The sequence below is a fragment of the Triticum aestivum genome, chromosome 3A (assembly GCF_018294505.1).
Source record: "Triticum aestivum cultivar Chinese Spring chromosome 3A, IWGSC CS RefSeq v2.1, whole genome shotgun sequence".
NCBI classification, from domain to species: Eukaryota; Viridiplantae; Streptophyta; class Magnoliopsida; order Poales; family Poaceae; genus Triticum; species Triticum aestivum.
This window is the reverse complement of record NC_057800.1, coordinates 729,195,798-729,206,096: the sequence shown is the minus strand read 5'-3', so window position 1 is coordinate 729,206,096 and position 10,299 is coordinate 729,195,798. Positions and strand designations below refer to the sequence as shown.

The following is a 10,299-nucleotide window of genomic DNA, read 5'->3' as shown; positions in this document are numbered from 1 at the left end:
AGATCCCACGTGTCGGTGCGCTCAAGAGCAGCAATCTCCTCTGCCATCGCAAACTGCCATTCAGGATGCACAATAGCTCTCGATAAGAAGTCGGCTCAAGAACGGTCGAAAGACCATAGCGAGAAGGAGAATATCCGTCAGGGGGCGGACAAGGCCGAGAACGAAGACCATAAGTCGGCTGAGAGGAGGAAGATGACACACTAGAAGTAGAGGGCACATCAGTAGACTCATCCACAATACGTGGACGACGAGTATAATGAAAAGGAAAGGAGGGAAGAGGTGGAATGACTGGAGATGGAGATGGGGAATGTATCGATGAAGGTGGACAAGGGGAAGGTATCGGTGATGAAGGTGGAGAAGGTGATGATATCGATGATGAAGGTGGAGAATCATGTGATGAGGGAGGAGAAGAAATCGTTGGAGGACGGCGTCGAATCTGCAACAGCGGGACGAGGAGTAGGAATACTAGGCACAAAGGGAGGTGTATCGGGAAAAGTAAGAAAAGAGATGTCCTCCGTGGAAAAGGTCGAGGAGGATGGACGCGGGTAGAAAGGACGGGACTCATCAAAGGTCACATCCCGGGAAATACGCATCCGACGACCGACAGGATCCCAACACCGATAGCCCTTATGCTCATCACTGTATCCGAGAAAGACACACTCAACAGACTGAGCGGTCAGTTTGGTGCGTTCACGAGGGGCAAGCAAAACATAGCAAACGCAACCAAACAAACGAAGCGCCGAATAATCAGGAGAACGACCAGAAAGACGCTCGAGAGGAATACCACCCTGTAGAGCAGCAGATGGCTGAATGTTGATGAGATATGTGGAAGTGGTAACAGCCTCAGCCCAGAAGTGAGGCGGAAGAGAGGCGGCGATCATCATTGCACGCGCCGTCTCAAGAAGGTGACGATGCTTGCGCTCAGCCACACCATTCTGAGCATGAGCACCAGGGCAAGAGAACTGAGTAAGAGTACCTTGCTCCGCAAGGAATCCTCGCAATGCATGGGAGATATACTCACCAGCTGAATCTGCGCGAAATACACGAATAGGAGTGGAAAACTGGGTATGAACCATGGCAGCAAATTTTTTTATATATGGATAAGACCTCACTACGAGAAGACATGAAATAGATCCAAGTGTACCGAGAAAAATCATCTATAAAGATAATATAGTAGCGATGACCCCCTTTCGAAGCGAAGGGAGCTGGACCCCAAACATCAGAGTGAACGAGATCAAAAGGGCGCTCGGACACTGACTCGCTGTGAGGATAAGGTAGCTGAATCTGCTTACCAAGCCGACAACCCAGACAATCCAACGAAGCGTTACCAGAGACAGAACCCAGAACACCGCGATGAACCAAAGACGAGAGACGAGAACCACATAAATGGCCAAGACGATGATGCCACTGCTGAAAAGAGCTGGTAGATGCAGCAACAGGGGCTGCAATACTGGCGGCGGTGGCAGCAGACGAAAGGCGAAGCCAGTCAAGCTTCCAGAGACCATCAGGGCATCGAGGGCCAGCACCAATCAGAGCGCCCGTGCGACGATCCTGAACGGAACACGAATCAAAGTCGAGAATGACCCTACAACTAGAGTCAACAATCTGACCACCAGATATTAGTTGCATGGTAAGTCGAGGAACATGAGCGACAGAGGGAACATGAAATGAAGAAGTGCTAAGTGTGCCTCGACTAGCTACGGGGAGTGGAGTGCCATCAGCCGTAAGAACACGAACATGAGAGTCGACATGTCGAACGGAGGTCAAAGTGGAAGAATCGTAAGTCATATGAAAAGATGCTCCAGTATCAAGAATCCATGGGGATGTACCTGAATGAGTAGACAGTGGTTTCTCAATGCCAGAAGGATCAGTCACAGAACCCGCAGAACCTGTCGATGAAGAATCCCAAGCAGCAAGCAGGCATCGCAGTTGCGCAATCTCACGCGCAGACAGAGACACGGCGGAAGAGGTCGAAGTAAAAACACCCGTGGAAGCCGATGATGAGCAGTCGCCACCATCCGTGGAAGCCGTGTGTAGAGTCGACTGAGAGTAGTCACTGTCGCGCGCGGAAGCCGCGAGAGGTGTCGGTGTAGAGCAGGCACCGCCTCTGCAGGCAGAAACCGCGAGAGGAGTCGTCGAATAACATCCATCACAGTCTACTGAAGACGTCGTAGATGACAATATCACAGATGGACCAACACCAAGCACCGAGCGACTGGTGTATGTGCGAGACGGGATCAATATATGAAACACCGTCAGAAGTGTGCGGACAGCCACGAAGACGCGGGCGAAACATCATATCAGGTTTTCCTTCTTCTTTTTTTATTGAACAGCCAGATCACGAACGCAGTGGCGGCGGCGGCCCACGTCAAGCCCCGATCACGATCGATTCAGGCAGCGATCGCACGGCAGACGTGAGGGAAGACGCGGGCGTCATTGGCTGGCCGCGCGGGAGACGCCGTGACCAGCGTGTACCAACCGAAGCACGGGAGGCCAGCCAAACTAGAACCAAATCGATCCAGAGGAGCAGACCACAGCGACTCGATCCAGAGGAGAAACGGCGGCCGGCGTCTGGATGTGGAATCGGTGGCCAACAGCTTGGATGTGGAATCGGCGGCCGGCGGATTGAGACGGAAACGGCGGCCGGCAGCACCACACGAGCGGGCGTGGTGGTGATGCACGGGATCCGGCGGCCAGCAGCAGCAAACGACGGCCGGCGGCTGGAAGGGGAATCGGCGGCCGGCGGCACCACACGAGCGGGCGCGGTGGTGAAGCACGGATCCGGCGGCCAGCAGCAGGAATTGATGGACAGCGGCCAGCACAAGAATCACTGGCCGGCTCGATCTGAAGATTGGAACAGAGAGCAGCTTACTCGGAGCAGCAGCGTTTGACAACATTTTTGAAGGTGTGGCAAGCAGCAGTCACCGGAGCAGAGGAACGGTCACGACGAAAGTGACAGCCGGCAAAGAGAGAGCACGGCGGCGGAAGGAAGCGATTAAGCACGAGTTGCGAGTGCTAAAAAAAAACCTAAGCTCTAATACCATGTTACGGAAATATGCAACATTATCTTATTAGGAGGCCAAAGCCATCATATATACATGTACAAGAGAATGCCAAGAGGCTAGAATACAAAAGGCCAAAGGCCATCATCAATATAACTCTAACAAGTGTGACATACTGCCCGTCATATTGCACCCAATTTATTCCCATTCATGAATATGTAATGAAGGGAAGGAAAATCAGTTGTTGGAGCTCTTCATGATGGCAGATGGGTCAATGATACCAGGGAAACTCTGACAAGCAGTGCGGCTCTCGAAAATAGCACCACAAAAGGAGCATTTTATCACATGACTGTGATACGAAACCGATGTTGAACGACAGATCGTCTCGCAAGGCATGGCTTGCAACACCCTCCACGTTGCTTGATGTGCGATCAGGCTCTTGAGTGCATTGATCATATAGTGGTGCAATGTCCATATGCCAGGCGTTTTCAGTTTCTTTTTCTCCTTGGCGTTGCTCTTGGCCGCTTAACACCAAACATGGATTACTGTACCAAAGAGTGGTGCTGCTTGATGGACCAAAGGCTTCCCCGCACAAGAGTTAGAGAGATGGTGGCGATTATGATTGTGGGTTTCCACAAGTTGTGGTGTAGAGAAACGCCAGAGTCTTTAAAGGTAAAGTGCCGCCAGTCCATAGAGTTGTCACATTGGCGGTTGAAGAGCACAAGCAATGGAAATCGGCCAGGCGGAAGGAGACAGAGATTAGTGAGGAGTAGCTCTAGTTGTTTTAGGGCAGGGCCGGCTTTTTACTTTCACTGGTGTAACAAGAGCTTGTATTTAACTCTTTCTCTCTCTCCTTAATGAAAATGACAACCGACTCTTGCTTGTTCTTACAAAAATAAGAAAATAAATATAGAAAGGAAAAAAAAAGGACCACAAGGCACAGCCAAGATAGGAAGGTTTTTTGGGTAAACCACACATGTATTCATAAAACAACAAAGTTACAAAGAACACAGCGGCTACGACAAGAGTGCATGAGAAAATACTATTGTGCTGAAACTTTGGAGAGAACACCCTCATAGAGAGAAAATAACATACAAATCCCTGGAGTTCCCTGCAAAAGTCAATGTAACCTCCTACCATCAGAAAACCAGCAACGCTAAAGTGTACACCAGAGATCCATCGGAGTCACCACATGACATGTGTGGTCAGCTATCTTAAGTTAAGTTATGAGGTATTCGTGGAAGAAGAAGAAGAAGAAAAAGGAGGAGAAGAAAGAGAGATCCATCGGAGTCAAAACGCAACATCATCCCTAGGCTTTCCGAGTCGATGAAGAGGGCCGACGCGAATGCCTGAACTCGCATCTTTGTGGCGCATCGACCTGGGGTTGTCCCCGTACTCCCCGGATCTTGGATCCACCGCAGCAAGCCGACCACGTCAGAGCAAGTCACTAGGTCCGCCAAACAACTACCACCTGCCCAGTTCCAGCATAGCTGACAACTCCCATGCGCCAATGCCGCCATCGATTTGGATGACCAGCATTCGTCGGGCTCCTGAAACTATCTTCACGGGATCCACCACGATGCCGCGGGGGGCACGCCGTAGTAACGGGTTTGGAACCAGAAGATGAGATTAGCTGGTACTGCCTTCGCCGTCGCCTGGCCGGTAGCATTCCAACAAACTAGATTCATTGTCCTAGTGGAACCGCATGGTCCTAATCTTAGATTGCACAGATATTTCCATTTTGGTCCCGCTGCTCAGGAATGCTAGGGAGGCAGTCACCGCTCCCTACACGTGTCCATATATATTTGGCAGAATAGGACATACATTCTTATCTGCTATCACCATCTGTACTATCAACTCAACAAAGATGAGGAAACAGATGGTTGCCAATTGTTCCTTCTGAGTGAAGGAAACTATCTCAGATTCTGAAGCACACCACATCAGGGACAAAAAAGCGACATATCAGCAAATAATGACCAAGTAATACTTCTACCTTAATTACAAGAATTAACAGATAAATGGATGGAAAATAATGACCAAGTGTGATGTGTCACATTAGATAAGATAAGGCATGGAACATATGGAAATCCAGACAACCATTTATTTGTGTTCTACTAGTTTTGTTTAGATTACAACATATTGATAAATGAGGAAAGAAAATGGGATGCATGGGGAAAGAAATAGTTTGTTTCCTTCGCAAAAAAAAAAAGAAATAGTTTGTTTAAGATTACAACATATAGACAACAGAAGCATCACGGAACAATCTTGGAAGCCTTCAGCTTGCCGATCCATGCGTTGAAGGAGTTGGCCGTGTTACGGAAGCCAAGGAATCCATGCTCCTTGCTCTTGTTCATGCTATCCAAATGCTCAACCTCGAAATTTAACACGGCGTCGACAAACCACCAGTTGGTGATCTCCTTGAGCTCAGTCGTGACAAGCTCGTTCTCCTGTACGATCTCCGCCCACACCGCCTCCTTCCGGGCCATGGCGTCGGCAATGATGAACCGGCCGTCCTCTCCCTCGTACCCTGCCCATTCCAACCCGAAATGATCAGCCAGCATCGGCCAGAGCTGCTTCCACTTGAATACATCCCCATTGCTGCAATTGAAAGCCTCGTTCTTTGTGAACGGATCAACGGCAGCCCAGATCTCGTGCTCGGCGACGAGGTCCGCGTCGGAGGCGTCGGTGAAGCCTTCCCAGGCGACCCTGCTGCCAGGCCACCTCGGCGTGGCGCCCTCCTTGCAGCAGATGGCGGCGTAAACGCAGAGGCTGCCCACTACGTTCATGGCGCTCCGGGGGGAGAACCCAAAGATTAAGGTGGGACGGTGCACGGACCAGCTGACCGCGCCGTCGCGCCGGGATACCTCGTCGAAGAGGACGTCCTCCTGGTCGTAGTAGAAGTTGGGGCAGTCCAGGCGTGGCATGTCCTCGGTGTAGGGCGGGTCCGGGACGCCGGGGATCTTGCCGATGGACTCGAAGGGGGCAACGTAGTGCTTGCGGCCGGTCTGGAGGCAGACGTGGGCGAGCGCGGGGCAGCCGGGGACGACGACAGAGAGCACGTTGCGCAGCATGGCGGCGTTGGCCTCCCGGTTCTCGGCCTCCGTCCGGTGGCTGGACCACGCGGCGTAGAAGACGTGCGTGATGTCGGTGAGGGGCGCGAGGGCCTCGGCGACGGCAGCGGGGTCGGCCAGGTCGACTCGCAGGTGCGTGACGGCGGGGGTGGGCGGAGGGGTCCAGGGAGGGAGCGCGCGGCGGGAGACCGCGCGTACACCTTCCAGGGCCCGCCGGGGGTGTCGTGGCGCGGGAGGATGTCGAGGAGCGATGTGCCGACGATGCCCGTGGATCCGACGACGAGGGCGACGCTCTAGAAGGCGGGCTCGGCTGCGGCGGCGCTGTCGTCCTGGCGTCTCCTGGCGGCGCCGACCGCGCCCGCCCACCACCAGCTCATCGCGGGAGGAGGGAGGCGTAGCAGCTGTGACTGTGACTGTGAGTGGTGCTTGTGTGGATCGGCCGGCGGTTGGCGGGAGAAGAAGACTCCGCGTTCTCCCCTCTTGCTGAGAAAGTGAGAATGCAGCAACGGACGGCGAGGAACGAGCAGCAGTTTCCCGACAAAGGAGGACGTCGTTGTGGCCTGATAATGACATTTGACCAGCAGGCGTGCATCATCGTCATCCCCGTGGTTGTCTCTAGAGTCTCCACCGTTGAGCATGCATGACCAGTGACCCAATAATCCTAGACGTACGGGTCTTTTACGTTTCAGTTACGGACCCCCTTTCGCTAATTCGCTCCCCCCCTGATTTCAGGGGGTGGGGCCCGGCTGCTAATTCTAAGCCAATTAGTTTGCTCCACATCAAACTGTACGACAAACCATGTACAAATAGCCCGTAGCTCTAGCATTACTGACCCCTCATTATGCCGTGTCTACATCTGTCACCCTCATATCAAAACGCATAAATCCATACAACCGCATGCAACGTGATCAAATAATATGTGGATAATAGATCGGATATAGTATAGATCACAAATCGAACATAGCAAGTTTTCCTGCAAAAAAGTTAAAAAAAAAGAGCAAACATAGCAAGTTTAATTGACAACCGCGCATAGCATAGATTCCTTCCATTTTACGAATATTCCCAAAGCTTCCAGTAATTTTCTAAAATTTCTCTATTCTTTACCGACTTTACTCAGTTTTCCTTCTTTTCTTTTGCCTTTTATATTCATGAACTTTTTAACTTCATGAATATTATTAAACAAAGAAATCACCATTATTTTTTAAATTGTGATTTTTCTAAATTCATGAATATTTTTTAATCTGGCGAACATTCTTTAATTCATGAAGCTTTTTCACAAATCCACGAACTATTTTAAAACTTGTCAACTTTTTCAAAGACATGAGTATTTTTCAAATCTACAAATAATTTGGACATTCATGATCCCAATGCTACGCCTTGAACCACTCGGCCATCCCTCCTACATAATCTTATTATTGACCAAAAACTGAGTGAATAGCGATTTTTCGTATCACTAAAGTACAGGTACAATTGATCACAGGTTCCATAGGGAGTTTGACTTCCTTTCCAATTTCTTCTTCAAATGCATGATTTAATAAATTCATATATTTTGTTAGACTCCCGAATTTTGTTACAAAAATTATCACTTTTTTAAAAAAATATGAAAATTTTCTTTACATTGTATGATTGTATGATTTTTGAAGTCGGATATGTTTTTTGTTCGTTGAACTATAGAGGCTGGGGAGCAAGTGAAGCTAAAGCGAGAGCTTGTTTTTGCGGAAAACTTTCGATCAACGCCTAAATTCTGGCAAAGCGGACTAGGTGCACACAAGGGCAATGACCTAGTAGGTGGCTCGCTCAATTCTCCCACACGATTTGGTCCGCTTGTTCGCCCCTGCTCGATATCCTATTTTCTCATATATTTTTTTCTTGCTGGTCTACCCTCTTATAAGACCTGGTAGGTTTTTTTTGCGGGTGAAAGAGCTGGTTGGTTTTTTCTATTAACTACGAAAGTTTTGGTGTCCTAAATATATCCTTGAAATCAATAAGATAATCATGAATTATTTTATTTTTTGGAAATAAAAAAACAAATTCCTGAATTTGAAAAAGTTTACAAAATTTTAAATCGTTCATAGATTTGAAAACTATTCCTGAATTTTAAAAAACTTCACAAATTAAGTAAATTTTCACAACTTAATTTTTATTGAATTTTAAAATGAATCATGGTTTAGAAAATAAATAATTTGATTTTTTTCATGAATTCCAGACAAAATCATGACTTTATAAATGTTCAGGGATTTGAAAAAAGTTGTGTATCTAAAAAAGGTTCACAGATTTAAAGAGAGTTCACGAATTTAGAAAAAAAATCATGAATTTCAAATATGTTAATAAATTTACAGAAACTTTCACAAATTGTGTTAAAAAATCATGTTTCAAAAATGAAAACAAGAAAAATGAAAAATGAAAAGAAAAAGTCCGAAGAAAAAAGATTTTGAATCTTCCTTTTCCTTCTTTCCCTTAAAAAAATAACTCAAGAAAAATCCAATTATTTACTCTACAAGAATGAAATGCTTGTTATGCCTAATATACTTAGTTTAACCTGTATCTGTTTTAATTCTGTTCTTTATCCTACTAGTTTTTTCTTTGCCAAATTACCCGAAGCTTATGCTATTTTCAATTCAATCGTGGATATTATAAAAATACAAAAGAAAAGAAGAAAATAAAACTGTAAAGAAAACCATACCAAAAAACAGAAGAAATCACAAAAGAAACTGGCGGGAAAATCATCCTACATGGGTCGGTCCATATAGGAACTACGGTATTAGGCTGTGAGCGCTATGTACCAAATGACTTCTATTTGGCGCATAAGGATTTGCCGAATAGGAGCACTAGTGGGCCAGTGGTCAACTTCTAGATAACAAACCACAATCCCAATAAGAACACAACCTAGACCAGCGCAAATACAACCTAAACATATACAACCATACCCTGGTACATATAGACTGGTTTTTCATGTGGACAACAAGTTACCTACGTACGGTGAAGTAGATTGACTGAGAATTACTAAAATTATTCAGTAAACCTATTCAGTGATTAACAAAGAGCAGGCTGTTTCTCTAATTAAAAGAAGAAACAATCTATCAGTGACACATGGAAATGGCCTCCCATATAGTATCTGTTGGTCCGAACTGTTGTGGACTCAGAAGATCGAAGAGCATAGTAGGTATTTTCATGTTACCACTTGCTTCTTTTGCGATATAATTGAACTTGTAATAAAATTTGAAACGAAGTGTAAGTAATCCGTGACATCACAAACTATGCGCTAAGTTCCTAACTAAGAGCATCTCCAACAGCCACGTCAAAGTAGCGCCGCGCCGTAAAATTGCCCGTTTTAGCGTGCGCGCAACCGGTATAGTTGCTTCAGCGGGCGCGCAAAAACAGCGCGCGCGGCATATGTAGTTCAGCGCGCGGGCCGAAACTCAATCGCGCGCCGCTTATTTGTTGTGCCCGCTCCTGCGCGCTGGACTCTCGCACGCTCGCTCGCAACTCCCACCCCCCATCCAGCCGCGCCGCCGCCGACAACCGCGCCACCCGGTCCTGGCATGCTTGACTCAATAGATTGCATGCATTGGAGTTGGAAGAATTGTCCAAAGGCATGGCATGGGCAATTCCACGGCCAAAAAAAGGGTTCCACTATTTGTTGCCTCCTATCATGCCATTCGACGTCCCGCAGCGCATAATGATCTTCAGAAGGATCTCATTGAGGAGTGGTGGGCATGGAATGGACGACAAAGAGCATCATGATTTGTGCGTTCAATATTGTATTGTTGAACTATTTGTTGTATTTATTGCACTATTTGTTGTATTGAAATGATAAACTGTTTGTTTGAGTTGTAATAACGAAATTGAACTATTTATTTTGATTTATTTTTGTTTGTGTTTGATCTTTTTACTTCTGTTTTGGAATGCATATGTTGTTTGTGCGAGAGTCGCGCACGCTGCATTTTTGCGCGCAGCCGGAGCAGCGTACGCTGCTTTTTAGCGCGGCTGCTGGAGCCAGCGATGCGCGCCGCGCCAAACCAGACGATGGACGCGCGGCAAAGCATAATAGGACTCTCTTTGGTTTCTTCCAATCTCTCAAAACTGACTCGCGTTCTGTTTTTTGAATTCAATTGACAACTTTGTGGCACAACATTGTATAATACAACAACAGACATGGAAAGCGTTTTTGGAACAATTTGTGCAATTTATAATAGTTAGGTCACACTAAATAAATGGGATTGTTA

At 47.3% G+C, this 10,299-nt stretch overlaps 1 pseudogene; it reads right to left on the bottom strand.

The window, feature by feature from the left end:
• Window positions 1-5,081: 5,081 nt before the first annotated feature.
• Window positions 5,082-6,627, bottom strand: LOC123063552 ((S)-8-oxocitronellyl enol synthase ISY1-like; annotated as a pseudogene).
• Window positions 6,628-10,299: the final 3,672 nt, after the last annotated feature.